At 40.0% G+C, this 16,478-nt stretch overlaps 1 protein-coding gene across 41 annotated transcripts in view; it reads left to right on the forward strand.

Moving 5' to 3' along the window:
• The window catches only part of Klc (kinesin light chain), a 200,636-nt gene that overhangs the window by 54,984 nt on the left and 129,174 nt on the right, over positions 1-16,478 (forward strand). The gene's annotated exons all lie outside the window — the stretch shown is intronic.

A 16,478-nucleotide genomic window follows, 5' to 3' on the forward strand; every position in this document is an offset into this window, starting at 1 on the left:
TGGGTATAGACTTTAAACAATTCTTTCCTCTGAACAGCGAATTTCGTACCTGGCGGTCAGTAGTCTGTTGTGGGTTGCTTAGAGAGAGAGAGAGAGAAAATTGGAGGAGAGTTCCTTGATGAGCTGATCCTTGTCCTACGTAAAGTAGGAACATTTAATTCTCTCTCTCTCTCTCTCTCTCTCTCTCTCTCTCTCTCTCTCTCTCTCTCGGCCTGAAGGACAAATTAGGTCAAGGAATGGTCTATTTAGAAAGGCTCGAATTTGATGGCAGGCTTATGTTCAAGGAATGGTTCGTTTCTTTTTAAAGTAAAATTGACCCAGAGATTTAGTGAATGAAATGTGGATTGTTAATGTTTTGAATAAATGAGGCCCATTGTTAGTAATTCAGTAGGTCTAGTGAACTGGATGTTAATGTTGAATAGTAAGTGGGACTGGTTTTGTAACTTATTGTTGTTCGAAAGTCCATTGATTCGGAAGTATTTTGTGGAAACAAAATTTGTTCTAGGAAGCGATGTTGAATCGACCATTATTTAACTCTTTGCCAAGCATTTAGGTTATTTTTAGGAACCTGAATATATCAAAGCATTTATTTTTGTGTTTTTAGAGGACCAATTGGATAAAAATGTTGGATGAGATTTGTATGACTGTTAGACAGATAATGCCAATAAATAATGTATACAACTCCTTTTTTTGATAACCTTGTTAAGTTAAACATTTATATTCTTTGGTGGGAAGTGGGACGAGGTTATATATTATATATATATATATATATATATATATATATATATATATATATATATATATATGTATGTATGTATGTATGTATGTATAACTGAGTCACGAAAATATGGAACGTGATGAATATATAAATAAAGGCAATGCCACGAAGGAAAGAGAAACAAAGGAGTACTGCAAGGCCTTTCGACTTCTAGTCCTTTACTCAGCTAAGCAAAGGACTAGAAGTCGAAAGGCCTTGCAGTACTGCATTGTTTCTCTTTCCTTGGTGGCATTGCCTTTATTTGTATATGTAATATATATGTTTGTATTTATATACATATACATATACACAAAGCTATGTAATACACAAACACGCACAAGCGTCATTTGCTTTAAACGAATGCATATGCAGAAATACAGTCATTCATTCAACCTAATGTATATATTCTCTGGGGTAGGGCAGTTACGGTTCTTTTATGATCCTCACGGACAATACAAGTAAAACGTCTTGGGGCCTTGGGAAGCTTGGCTCAGGTGTTCTTAGCCAAATTGAATCATGGATGCGTCACTTACCCCGCATAAAAGGTGGTTATATGTATGTATGTATGTATATAATATATATATATATATATATATATATATATATATATATATATATATATATATTATATATATAATATTTAACCTAACCTTACCTTTATATATATATATATATATATATATATATATATATATACATACATACATACATATATATATATATATATATATATATATATATATATATATATATATATATATATATATAATATTTAACTAACCCCACTTTTATATATATATATATATATATATATATATATATATACACACAATATATGTATATAACCCCACCCCACCTTTATATGTATATGTATGTATGTATGTATGTGTATATATATATATATATATATATATATATATATATATATATATATATATATATATATATATATATATATATATATATATAGAGAGAGAGAGAGAGAGAGAGAGAGAGAGAGAGAGAAGATCATCGCTCATGGTAGTGTAAAAAAAAAAAAAAAAAACTAGGAAACCAGTCGACAAACTCGAGTACCATATGTGAAAAGCAACGTTCCGTATAGAAAATTAATAAGATCAATAAACATCACCTTACTGCATAACCATACGTTACCACACAAATAATCGCGTATGCTCAGTATTATTAAAACGCGTCCCATATTTAGGCGAAATTATCAGATAAAACTCGTCACATGACAGCGCCTAGTGTCGGACGAAGAAAGTATTGACATCAACACGGGAATTTCATTAGTGAAGTTCTCGTTTTCTACGGTGTTGTTATGGTTCCGTTTTCTCTGGTGTGAAAGGTAAAGAGAAAATGGAAATTTTAAGGGTGACTTTGTTCTCTTAATTCCCGTTATTGCTTTCAAGCTCAAGTGCAGGAGTCTCTCTCTCTCTCTCTCTCTCTCTCTCTCTCTCTCTCTCTCTCTCTCTCTCTCTCTCTCTCTCTCTCTCTCTCTGTCGATGAAGGCATTTCCACTTGTATTTAAAATGTACGATAATTATGTTGCTAATTGAAAACGTGATTTTATACCATTAAGTATGGATCTACTAACAACCCGTTAATATACAATGCTCTATATTGTACGTTTGGGGTTAGAATTATATATAAGTGCACCTACCCTGAGCTGTATTCGAGCCTGAGTATTTGGTTTAATCAGGGGAAGTAATGAATTATTGTACTCGGCCAATAAGAGAGAAGAATTGATTTCTACTCTTTTACATATCCTATTCCTGTCGAGTATTTGAGTGGTGCAGTGTTCAGCACATGCTTGCTAGGACCTTGGGTTGCTTACAGGCCACTACGCACAAGTTTGAGATGTAAATGGGTCTCAGAATCTGCTGGTATCAAGAAGGCTAATACATGCGTAGGTATGTAGGTACAGATATGTGTATGTATATATATTTATGTATGTATATAATATATATAAATATATTATATAAAATAGTAACACAACTTCACTGCGTATTTATATTCCTGGTACTCGTGTTAGGTTTCAGTGAGACGAAGTGGCGCAGATTTCAGATTCTTTAATTTACAAAGTACACTAGTAGGATATAATTATACATAGTGTGTATATATATATATATATATATATATATATATATATATATATATATATATATATATATATATATATGTACATGTACACACACATTATATATATATATATATATATATATATATATATATATATATATATATATATATATATATATATATATATATATAGTCAGTTTTGACATGCACCATCACTATGATCTTAGAATAAATGAGTCAGCAAATGAAAAGGCCCAAATTTCTCTGATGAGATTCAGACGCGTGATATATTAAGAGTGAGTTTGACCTTAAACGTTTGGCCACGTACAAGTTACCCATTTGGGTACGAAGAGGGGAATTTATATAAATTTAGTAGAGAGAGAATAAGACTCATCCTTACCATCGTAGCATAGCGTTGAAGTATAGAATCTGCTGGACACTTTTCTACCAGATATAGTTGTATTATTAATATCCACAGTAACCTCTTTAACTTCTCGATTTCCTTATACTCGTTGATATGCTCGTCACTGTGAACCTTGAACCCAAATGGAGAGAGACTAACTGTTGTGGTAGGATTGGAACCCACACACACGATAGTCTAGGTTCTCTTTTCCCTTTTGGGCGTTGTAAATGTTTGTCATTTATATTTGTAAGTTTCAGAGTTATTAATGTCACTACTATTTATAGTATGTAACACTTTCAAAACGATATTTACTCCCAAAACAAAACTTTTACAATTGGAGAACATTTTCTATACAGTGAAACATTGACAAAACACTAACGTCTCTCTCTTTCTCTTTTCAGGTAAGTTTCCCCCTCAAGTGAGGCAAAAAAAAAAAAAAAAAAAAAAACCGAGTAATTGGAGGAGTAGGAAGGAGGTCCTCCTCGACGAGACTTGACTCCCGCTCTCCAGCGCCCCTTTAACGCCTTCGGAAGGGGGCAAACGTCACGTGAGTCTTGTTGAAAAGTCTTTGTGGGGCCTTTTAGAGCCCTGACGATGATGTTTGATGTAGGGAATGATGTTTCTGTGATGGGTGAAGGGAAGGATGTGTGTCGTGTGATAAGGAAGTCGAGTTTTCCGTTTGATATGGGAGGCGTGTTCTCTTGTGATAAGGAGAGGTGATGGGTTTGGGTGTTAAATATTGAAAGATTGTCGTAGTGTTGTATTTTATATGGGGGAAACGATGGGTGAGCTCATTTGATAGGGAAAAATGATGATGGTGTATATGTGATGGTGTATGGTTGTGGAAAGATGATGGTGTATGTGATGGTGTAAGTTTTGTATGGCAAGGTGTGGTGATTGGTGTGTTTTCATATGAAAAGGAAGGGTAGAGGTGTGTTTAATAGGCCCTACTACCCGGAAGGGGGTTAGTGCCGCCAGTGCACCTTACGCGCAGTGCACTGTAGGCATTACTTACGCTTCTTTACAACGCCCTTTCTGCCCCTAGGTGCAACCCATTTTATTCCTTTTGTTGTACCTCCGTTCATATTTCTTCCATCTTTCTTTCCCCCACCCCTAACAGTTGCCTCATAGTGAAGCTGCGAGGTTTTCCTCCTGTTACACCTCATACTCTCAATTTCCCTTTCAGCGCTGAATGACCTCGTAGTGTTCTGTCTATCCTACTGACAAAGCTGAGGTGGCGATTTTACTTATTCCCGTCCTTTATCTGTTTATTTGTGCTTCAGGGTATTTGTTGCGCTTACATTTTCATTGTAACTCCTACTCCGTTGAAGAGGTTTCATTACACTTGGTACTGCACAGTACGAAGGTAGAATCATCATGCATTGATATGCATGAAGAAAGATGTCTGCCTGCATGACTATCATTGTTTCTCACACTTGCCTGGTCATTGCAGCAGCCCCTGTGTAATGGAGGTGATCTTAGCCAAGCTTGATGCAAAGGTAGGCCATCTTGCATAGATCTGCACGCACTGCCCAGTTAAACCTTCTTACCCGGATCCTCTACGTATTTCTTGTCAAGTGTGATGTGAATATGTTGTAAAGTTCATCCTTGTTTTAATCGTAAGTTTAAACAAGTAAAAAAATGCGCCGAAGTTTTCTGTACAGTCGCTGCAGCGTATGATCAAGGCCACCGAAAATAGATCTATCTTTCGCTGCAGCTTACGATCAAGGCCACCGAAAATAGGTCTGTCTTTCTGTGGTCGCGGTATAATGCTGTATGAGCCGCGATCCATGAAACGTTAACCAACGCCTGGTGGTGGCCTATCCTATATCGGTGCCAGAAGCACGATTATGAGCTAACTTTAACGTTAAATAAAATAAAAACTACTGAGGTTAGAGGCCTGCAGTATGTTATGTTTGATGATTGGAGGGTGGATGATCAACATACCAATTTGCAGCCCTCTAGCCTCAGTAGTTTTTAAGATCTGAGGGCGGACAGAAAAAGTGCGGACGGACAGACAAAGCCGGCACAATAGTTTTCTTTTCAGAAAACCAAAAGGTAACGATATTTAATTCCGTGGAAATATTTTCACGATTGAAGTTTCAGTCCAGAGTTAAAAGATTGTGAGCACATCAGCTGTTCTTATGATGCCGGGAAACCCGTACCCTTCCTGTCAGATACAGCTCATTGGCAGTTTGTAGCGTAAAGGAAATCAAAGCTTCGTCCCCATAATCCGGTGAATCGGAATATCTGGGACGTGTAATCCGTTTCCTAAGTGGCGATGCTCTTTTAGTCGGTACCTGAACTGATCTTTCAAGCGAGATTTTCTTGTCCAAGTTTTCCAGTGTGTCTGAATATTTATATTGAAAGCAAACGTTAAAAGAATTCTTTTGTTTTTACTGAACCACCAGATCAGCGTCAGTCAGACTTCACACAAAGCATTCTTAGACAAAGGAGATAATTTTTTAAATGGCAAGTAAGCCAACCATGGCAATGGGTGGTGATTAAGTAATATTGTAAATACGACGGGATTATTATTTAAATATTCTCTCTTAAAACTACTGGTCCAGAAATGAAAAAATCTTTGGAAAATCTCCCTTATGTAGATTGAGATTTGTTAAACACGCAGCTCCATGCCCTGGGTAGGGCCACTACAGCGGTCAAAGTTTTACCCCTGAATGAAAACATCTCGGAAAATTTTAATGAGGTTGGCACAAGGGCCTTTTATTATGTTATTTATTGTTTGTCCTGAAGTTTTTTTTTCTTATCTAACTTCTTGAACATAGGGCGATGTCCTCCGAAGCTGGGTGGGGGAAGTGCCGTCAGTGCATCCCATGCGGTGCACTGTAGGCGTTACTTGTGGTTCTTTGCAGCAACCCATCGGCCCCGAGCTGCAACCCCTTTCATTCCTTTTTCTGTACCTCCATTCACATTCTTATATATTTCTTCCCACTCTCTCCTATCAGTTGTTTCATAGGACAACTGCGAGGTTTTCCTCCTGTTACACCTTTCAGACCTGCTACTCTCAATTTCACCTTCAGCGTTGAATGACCTCTTAGGTCCCAGCGCCAGGCCTTTTGCCTAAATTCTATCCTCCATTCCATTCCATATGACGATGCCCAGTTTATTCCACTTTGACCACAGGTCATATGGCTCCGTGACCTTGTTGGGTTACTGTCCATCATTTCATTTTTAAGATGCCATGGTGTCACACTGCGCAGCACCGGAGGGTTTCTATTTTTATTATTCTCTGTACTGCCAAATTTTGGAGTGGGGATCTGGCTTGTGTGGTTTCCATAGTAAACGCTTTTGGTGGTCCCTATAAGTAGGGGATCTTAGTCTTGCCTTAGCAGAGTGAATCCTGAAATTTATCGCCCATTTTATTTATTTATTCATTAGCTTATTTTGCGGTGGGCCGCTTTGGAGACAATATAAACCCATTTCCCACTTTTCACGACGAATCATATAAAGGGCAAAATTGACGTTAAGAACGTTAGTGATAAGTGCACCATTGATAATATTGATAAGTAAGAAAAAAATAATACGTAACGTTTGTACCTCATTTTTGACTTCCTCAATACTTTTGCAGATAATATGCGGTAAACAATTACTCTTTAGGTGCGTTCTAATCTTCAGAACTAAAGGAAAAGTATCTAAACTCTCTCTCTCTCTCTCTCTCTCTCTCTCTCTCTCTCTCTCTCTCTCTCTCTCTCTGGTAAGGCTTCTTCTTCCATTGACACCCTATAAAGGGGGGTGTACCGTGCAAGAGATGGAAACCATATTGGTTATCTATTAACTGTGCAAGAGGGGAGAGAGAGCGATAGGTCAATTCTTCTCTCCCATTTCCTGTTCCCTCTTCTCCGTTTTCCATTCAGCATTTCCCCCATCTCGTCTTTCGTATCCTCTGACGATGGTTGTGACGCCAGTTTGTATGAATCCATCAGTCAGTCAGTCTTCTCATCCCTGACCATCCTCCTCCCCCTCCTCCTCCCCTTATTCTTCCTCCTCCTCCTCCTCTTATTCTTCCTCCTCCTCCTATTCTTCCCCCCTCTTCTTCTTTCCTCTCCCATTTCCCTTAATCTCCTTTCTCCCCCTCCTTTCTCTAACCTGACTTCCCTCCTCCCCACCTCACTCTTCTTCCTTCTATTTTTCGGATGAGATTCCTTCTAAGTGCCCCATTCCCCCCCCTCAGACGCCTATAGGTGCTACTAGATGAGGTTTGCGTGTCGCAGCGAGAAAGGAAATGCTATTTGGAGGCTTCTTTTTTTTATTCCCCTGCTATTTATTTTAGATTTAGATTCCAGTGGGACGAGGAATCCTGTGCCCTTGTTTAGCCCAGAGCCGAAGATAGAAGTGGGTTTTAGTGCCCTTGTTTAGCCCAGACCTGAAGATAGAATTGGGTTTTAGTCACCCTATTTAACCCAGAGCCGAAGATAGAAGTGGGCTTTAGTGCCCTTATTTAACCCAAAGCCGAAGATAAAATTGGGTTTTAGTGCCCTTATTTAACCCAGAGCTGAAGATAGAAGTGGGTTTTAGTGCCCTTATTTAGCCCAGACCTGAAAATAGAATTGGGTTTTAGTCACCCTATTTAACCCAGAGCCGAAGATAGAAGTGGGTTTTAGTACCCTTATTTAACCCAGAGCCGAAGATAAAAGTGGGTTTAGTGCCCTTAATGAGGCCAGAGACGAAGATAGAAGTGGGTTTTAGTGCCTTAATGAGCCCGGAGCCGAAGATAGAAGTGGGTTTTAGTGCCCTTAATGAGCCCAGACCCGAAGATAGAAGTGGGTTTTAGTGCCCTTACTTAACCCAGAGTCGAAGATAGAAGTGGGTTGTAGTGCCTTTACTTAACCCAGAGTCGAAGATAGAAGTGGGTTTTAGTGCCCTTAATTAACCCAGAGTCGAAGATAGAAGTGGGTTTTAGTGCCCTTATTTAACCCAGAGTCGAAGATAGAAGTGGGTTTTAGTGCCCTTACTTAACCCAGAGTCGAAGATAGAAGTGGGTTTTAGTGCCCTTACTTAACCCAGAGCCGAAGATAGAAGTGAGTGTTAATACCCTTATTTAACCCAGAGTCGAAGATAGAAGTGGGTTTTAGTGCCCTTATTTAACCCAGAGTCGAAGATAGAAGTGGGTTTTAGTGCCCTTATTTAACCCAGAGTTGAAGATAGAAGTGGGTTTTAATGCCCTTATTTAACCCAGAGTCGGAGATAAAAGTGGGTTTTAATACCCTTATTTAACCCAGAGTCGAAGATAGAAGTGGGTTTTAATGCCCTTATTTAACCCAGAGTCGAAGATAAAAGTGGTTTTTAGTGCCCTTATTTAACCCAGAGTCGAAGATAGAAGTGGGTTTTAATGCCCTAATTTAACCCAGAGTCGATGATAGAAGTGGGTTTTAATGCCCTTATTTAACCCAGAGTCGAAGATAAAAGTGGGTTTTAGTATCCTTAATGAGCCCAGAGCCGAAGATAGAAGTGGGTTTTAGTGTCGTTTCTTAACCCAGAGTCGAAGATAGAAGTGGGGTTTAATGCCCTTATTTAACCCAGAGTCAGAGATAGAAGTGGGTTTTAATGCCCTTATTTAACCCAGAGTCGAAGATAGAAGTGGGTTTTAATGCCCTTATTTAACCCAGAGTCGAAGATAGAAGTGGGTTTTAATGCCCTTATTTAACCCAGAGTCGAAGATAAAAGTGGGTTTTAGTACCCTTAATGAGCCTAGAGCCGAAGATAGAAGTGGGTTTTAGTGTCCTTACTTAACCCAGAGTCGAAGATAGAAGTGGGTTTTAATGCCCTTATTTAACCCAGAGTCAGAGATAGAAGTAGGTTTTAATGCTCTTATTTAACCCAGAGTCGAAGATAAATGTGGGTTTTAGTGCCCTTATTTAACCAAGAGCCGAAGATAGAAGTGGGTTTTAGTGCCCTTAATGAGCCCAGAGCCGAAGATAGAAGTGGGTTTTAGTGCCCTTATTTAACCCAGAGTCGAAGATAGAAGTGGGTTTTAGTGCCCTTAATGAGCCCAGAGCCGAAGATAGAAGTGGGTTTTAGTGCCCTTAATGAGCCCAGAGTCGAAGATAGAAGTGGGTTTTAGTGCCCTTAATGAGCCCAGAGCAGAAGATAGAAGTGGGTTTTAGTGCCCTTAATGAGCCCAGAGCCGAAGATAGAAGTGGGTTTTAGTGCCTTTAATGAGCCCCGAGCCGAAGATAGAAGTGGGTTTTAGTGCCCTTATTTAACCCAGAGCCGAAGATAGAAGTGGGTTTTAATGCCCTTATTTAACCCAGAGTCGAAGATAGAAGTGGGTTTTAGTGCCTTTAATGAGCCCCGAGCCGAAGATAGAAGTGGGTTTTAGTGCGCTTATTTAACCCAGAGCCGAAGATAGAAGTGGGTTTTAGTGCCCTTAATGAGCCCAGAGCCGAAGATAGAAGTGGGTTTTAGTGCCCTTGTTTAACCCAGAGCCGAAGATAGAAGTGGGTTTTAGTGCCCTTGTTTAACCCAGAGCCGAAGATAGAAGTGGGTTTTAGTGCCCTTAATGAGCCCAGAGCCGAAGATAGAAGTGGGTTTTAGTGCCCTTAATGAGCCCAGAGCCGAAGATAGAAGTGGGTTTTAGTGCCCTTGTTTAACCCAGAGCCGAAGATTGAAGTGGGTTTTAGTGCCTTTAATGAGCCCCGAGCCGAAGATAGAAGTGGGTTTTAGTGCCCTTAATGAGCCCAGAGCCGAAGATAGAAGTGGGTTTTAGTGCCTTTAATGAGCCCCGAGCCAAAGATAGAAGTGGGTTTTAGTGCCCTTATTTAACCCAGAGCCGAAGATAGAAGTGGGTTTTAATGCCCTTATTTAACCCAGAGTCGAAGATAGAAGTGGGTTTTAGTGCCCTTAATGAGCCCAGAGCCGAAGATAGAAGTGGGTTTTAGTGCCCTTGTTTAACCCAGAGCCGAAGATAGAAGTGGGTTTTAATGTCCTTATTTAACCCAGAGCTGAAGATAGAAGTGGGTTTTAATGCCCTTATTTAACCCAGAGTCGAAGATAGAAGTGGGTTTTAGTGCCCTTATTTAACCCAGAGCCGAAGATAGAAGTGGGTTTTAATGCCCTTATTTAACCCAGAGTCGAAGATAGAAGTGGGTTTTAGTGCCCTTAATGAGCCCAGAGCCGAAGATAGAAGTGGGTTTTAGTTCCCTTGTTTAACCCAGAGCCGAAGATAGAAGTGGGTTTTAGTGCCCTTAATGAGCCCAGAGCCGAAGATAGAAGTGGGTTTTAGTGCCCTTATTTAACCCAGAGCCAAGATAGAAGTGGGTTTTAGTGCCCTTAATGAGCCCAGAGCCGAAGATAGAAGTGGGTTTTAGTTCCCTTATTTAACCCAGAGCCGAAGATAGAAGTGGGTTTTAGTGCACTTAATGAGCCCAGAGCCGAAGATAGAAGTGGGTTTTAGTGCCCTTAATGAGCCCAGAGTTGAAGATAGAAGTGGGTTTTAGTGCCCTTAATGAGCCCAGAGCCGAAGATAGAAGTGGGTTTTAGTGCACTTAATGAGCCCAGAGCCGAAGATAGAAGTGGGTTTTAGTGCACTTAATGAGCCCAGAGTCGAAGATAGAAGTGGGTTTTAGTGCCCTTAATGAGCCCAGAGCCGAAGATAGAAGTGGGTTTTAGTGCCCTTATTTAACCCAGAGCCGAAGATAGAAGTGGGTTTTAGTGCCCTTAATGAGCCCAGAGCCAAAGATAGAAGTGGGTTTTAGTGCCCTTAATGAGCCCAGAGTCGAAGATAGAAGTGGGTTTTAGTGCCCTTAATGAGCCCAGAGCCGAAGATAGAAGTGGGTTTTAGTGCCCTTATTTAACCCAGAGCCGAAGATAGAAGTGGGTTTTAGTGCCCTTAATGAGCCCAGAGCCGAAGATAGAAGTGGGTTTTAGTGCCCTTAATGAGCCCAGAGTCGAAGATAGAAGTGGGTTTTAGTGCCCTTAATGAGCCCAGAGCCGAAGATAGAAGTGGGTTTTAGTGCCCTTAATGAGCCCAGAGCCGAAGATAGAAGTGGGTTTTAGTGCCCTTGTTTAACCCAGAGCCGAAGATAGAAGTGGGTTTTAGTGCCCTTATTTAACCCAGAGCCGAAGATAGAAGTGGGTTTTAGTGCCCTTAATGAACCCAGAGCCGAAGATAGAAGTGGGTTCCATAGACTTGTCTCTAATTAAGGACGGAAGTTTGCGAGAATCAGAAAAACGAAACATGATATTGATCTTGGTAACCCGAAGTAGACGAATCTCATTGGCGATTTAAAATGCTATATTATTTTTGTCCTAAGGAAAAAGGATTTTTTTTTTATTTGTATTGGTATTTGATTTATAAGGTAAAAGGAGAATATTTCTCGTATGACGTTTATCATTGTTTTGATTGTGACATCTTGTGTGGATGTGTTAATGTGCGACTGAATGTCTCTTGTGGCTGTGTGACTTTATATATATATATATATATATATATATATATATATATATATATATATATATATATATAATATTTATTATATATATATATATATATATATATATATATATATAATATATATATATATATATATATATATATATATATATATATATATATATATATATATATATATATAATTATTATATACTGTACATACATATACATACATACACATGCATACATATATGTGTATATTTATATATGTATATGTATATTATATATATACACATGCATATACAGTATATATATATATATATATATATATATATATATATATATATATATATATGTATGTATGTATGTATGTATTATATATATTATATATATACAGTATGTGTGTGTGTAAAATTTTACCATACACCCACGCACCCACGCATTCATACATACATTTATATTTGCATTCACTTACACTTACGAACACACAACGCATTAAAGGGGGCGTGGTATCATGGCGGTTGGCCTTGACATTCTGGATTTTGGGAGTGAGAGCTAGCCTCTCTCTCTCTCTCTCTCTCTCTCTCTCTCTCTCTCTCTCTCTCTCTCTCTCTCTTTTCTGTAGGTTCCAGAAGTCTCTACATGTTCTCAGTTTGATTGTCTTCCTCTTGCTTTAAATTTATTTGCCAATGGCAACTGGATTTTGGGAGTGAGAGCGCAGCGCTAGCCTCTCTCTCTCTCTCTCTCTCTCTCTCTCTCTCTCTCTCTCTCTCTCTCTCTCTCTCTCTCTCTCTCTCTCTCCTTCGTGTAAGCATGAAAGGAATGTCCCTTGTTATAGAGTTTAAACAATTTATTTTTACATATTTTCTTATTTTTACTGATAAACGACCTCAGATTATTCTCTCTCTCTCTCTCTCTCTCTCTCTCTCTCTCTCTCTCTCTCTCTCTCTCTCTCTCTCTCTCTCTCTCCATATCTAATGAATGGGCTTATAGGTTTGCTGTGTGCATTGTTGTACGGTGGTTGATGTTGCAAGTATTGCATATTTGTGTTTATCTGTGATGTTTTTTGGCCCTCAAAAAGTATTTGGTCAGTGAGCTGAAATCGGTAGCGTCTGCGTTATGTCATAGAGAATTAGTGTGTTAATTAGTAATTGAAGAATTTAAAGATGTTTTTAGAAATTTATTCCGATAATGTAGAGTAGAAATTGACATAAGGTACATATTTCAAATAATGTCATTCATCAGGCAATGTAAAACTGCTTTAATAATATAAACATCCTTCCAGATAATATAGACAAAATGATATAGACCTTTGAAGAATGTAGATAATTTGATTGATCTGTTGACATTTTAATTAATCCAAGCAGTCTCTTTGTTATGAAGACATAATTCCGCTTAATTTAGACTTAATTCCGTCTAATTCCGCCTAATTTAGACTATTCTTTAATTTAATGAACTTATTCTTGACCCAGTCTTCAGCCTCATCGCTGTCAATGATTCTTTTGACCAGTCATCTCGCTTACCTTGACCAAACGTCCATATGCATTATTTAGCTGGAAGGCATATTTGTTTATTTTTCATAAGTGTTGATGGATCCACGCACCCCCTACCCTCACCCCTTCCATCTAACCTTTCCTCTCCCATTCCCCTAACACACATACACACACACACACACACACACACATGCACGCAATTTTTGTGGGGTATGTGGATGTGGGTGAGGACCGGTAGAGGGGTACAGTGTTTCTGCGGCGCTTACGTGTGCTTGCGTTTGTTCGTTGGTGATGTATTGATCGGCGCGGCGTTGGCTCCCTCCATCCCCTCCGCCTCTCTCTCTCTCTCTCTCTCTCTCTCTCTCTCTCTCTCTCTCTCTCTCTCTCTCTCTCTCTCTCTCTCTCTCCCCATAGCCCTCGTCTTCGTCGTCGCCAGCATGTTTCCCTCCCCCCCCCTCCCCCCTGCGGAGTTCTATGGACCACGACGTCTGGTGGTCTGTAGGTGGTTCCTTCGAATATTGTCTCCATTACATAACGCATGGCTCGTGTTGTTCTTCCTCAGGTCTCTCCCCCCTCCCCTTTTCTCAGTCTTCCCTCCTCCCTCCCCCTTCCCCCTCCCCCCAGGATTTGTTCGAGGTTCTCCTCAGTTGATTGTGAGGATTGCATTTGCATTGTTCTTCGAGTGGTGAGCACCCTTCCTCAGTTTCTTTGATTTTCTGTTGTTGGTGTGGAGGGAGGGGGCGTTCCATGTCTTTTCTTCCGGTCGCCAGGGGAGGGGTGGAGGGGCAGGTTTCTGAGTCTGTGCTCACAGGGGCATTTTTCTACTCCCACGCTTAAGTGGCCTTGTTGTACCCCTTCCCTTAAGGCACTCTTTGTTTTATCCTCAACCTTACGAGGTCCACGTCTGCCCTACTTCGAAGGGGACTTGGGCGTACCCTACCCTTAAGAAGTTTTCGTCTGGTCTGTAGGGGTCCTCATTTACCACCTAGGGAGTCTATGACGTGGGTGTAAGTCTATCCTTTAGAGGGTCGTGGCCCCCTAGATTGTGGTCTTATAACCCCACCTTGGAGGTCTTAAATCTGTCTGTTTATTATGTATCTTTATCATCTTCCTCGAGAGGGTCCTTCCCCCTAAATATATTCCCCTTTTAAGTCTACTCCCTCTTGAAGTCTACCTATTCCTTGTGTTCGTTTCCCATATCCGAAAAGTCCACCGTTTCCCGAAGTATCCCGAGTTGGCACTTCCTAAAGTATTCTCTCTTCTAACACCGTGCGACGCAACGGTCCTCTTGTGGAATTCTACAACTCACATCTCTTGTGCTTTCGCTTACACAAGTCGCCACTCGTCTCCTGCCTCCCGTCTCATTTTAGTAGGTCTGGGTTTTCCCAGCTCTTCTGGTGCCCACAGGAGCCCAGCTTGCAGTGCGAAGGATATGTCCAGGCTATTTCCATCTCTCCTTCGTCGCTACTTCATTTACATATGGAACTTACGTAATATCCCTTATGGGAGGATCATTTCTTACTCTACCCTGCCATCAGACTCTAATAAAATATTTGCTCACATGGACAAAATTTTTTTTAGAAATAATATCAGTGCATAACATGATTCATTCCCGTATGCAATATGAATTATACAAGACTAATGTGTAATTATACTTGCCTATGCAGTTTCAGTTGATTTCCAGATATTCAGTTGATTTCCAGATATTATTCAGCCTACACATTGATTGATTTGCCTTCTTTTAGTATTTCACGAAATTCCATCTCAAAATATCATTGTTCCGTATTATTTTAAATACACTGCCACGTTAATCCCTTTGTCAGCTAATGTTATGTCCTCCCTTTCTGTATTTGTGTATATTTTTTAGTCGTGTTTCCAAGATTTAACCTGATTCCCGTCTCCAGATATATATGGTGCGTTTTATTGGGCAAACTTCGTCAATCTTGTGTTGTTTTTCGAGTGAAAAAAAAGCATCTGCTTATTGTAAGTCTGTAAAGTTTTTGTCGCTACTCCAAACTAAACCGCCTTATCCATCTCCGACCACTTTTCTCATTACAAAATCCAAGAGAAAGACAAACGGCAAAGATGATATAACAGTCCCAGTTGCATTCACTATTTACTGCAGATTCACTTGACAAGACGTCACCAGCATTAACTTTGCAGCTATTCCTTTTAAGGATAATTAGATTTAGCTTTGCACATTTGTAACGGAAACGCCACAGTGACGCAAAGCCTTTCATGATTTGGTCTGTGGAGACTGTCAGATACCTTATCGTAATCAACAAATAAATAGAAGGATTGCGAAATTACTGAACACAAACGTTTGATCTCTGCAATTCCTGCCTTCTCTAGAACCAGCTTGTTTATCCCCTAAGCATTTAATCAATTATTTTAAAACCGAACACCTCCGTAAGTCTGCTTTTATCAAGGATAACCCATTTTCAAGTCTGCCTTCTCATGAAGTCTGAACTCTCAGTAAAAAGTTGAACCAGTCTGCTCGCTTTTGATGTCTCATCCCTCCCTAAAGTCTCACCCCTCTTCAGCCTAACCTCTTCCTAAATATCTACCCCCCCCTTCTTGGGGGTGGGGAGGGAATCTTCTCAGCAGCCCCTCCCCACATCAAGAGCCAAGTGTCGAATCCTGAGACCATGCTGAGGACCGAGAATCGGAACCATGGAAGTGGTGGCCGCAATGGCAGTAATAGTAGAAGTAGTAGGAGTAGTAGTGGGTACTAGGGGTGTGGCGCTCTCCCTACTTCCCTATTACCTACGTACCTACTTCACCGGCCCTCTCCCTCCCTCCCTCCCTCCCTACCTTCCTTTCTCTCTCATTGCATACGCTTTCCCACATCAGCAAGCCATATGTGTTGTTGAATGCGTTTGTCATTTACCTCCTTAGTTTGCGCTTGTGGGGCTTTTTTTTTTTTTCTTTCTGTTTTGTGTGTTTTGGTTTCCTCCATGTTTGTGACTGGACCATTGCCTTCCAGTTCATGAGGTCGTTTATTTTATGTTTTTCCTGTTGTTTGTTTATGTTAATGGGTGCATAATTACCTGATTGCGCTGTTGATCTTTGTATTTGGTGATTGTAATGGCTGTTTTTTCCTTTCGTATTTTGTGTGTTTTGGTTTCCTCCCTCTTGTCGTAGGGCAGTTCATTTCATTTTTTTCTTCTTCTTTTTATGTTTTGTTGTTGCACCATTACCTGATCATGCAGCCGTGTGCTTTGTATTCGCTCTCCTCTCCCTTGTCATTGTCAAGATGCCAGCTTGTCTCATTGGTTATTCAAAGCATGTAAATTCATTTCCCCCTTTTATAGTGTTCTGACCTCAGGGGCATTCCCTCTCCGTCGCCGGTTCACC

The sequence above is a fragment of the Macrobrachium rosenbergii genome, chromosome 54, assembly GCF_040412425.1.
Source record: "Macrobrachium rosenbergii isolate ZJJX-2024 chromosome 54, ASM4041242v1, whole genome shotgun sequence".
Lineage (NCBI taxonomy): Eukaryota > Metazoa > Arthropoda > Malacostraca > Decapoda > Palaemonidae > Macrobrachium > Macrobrachium rosenbergii.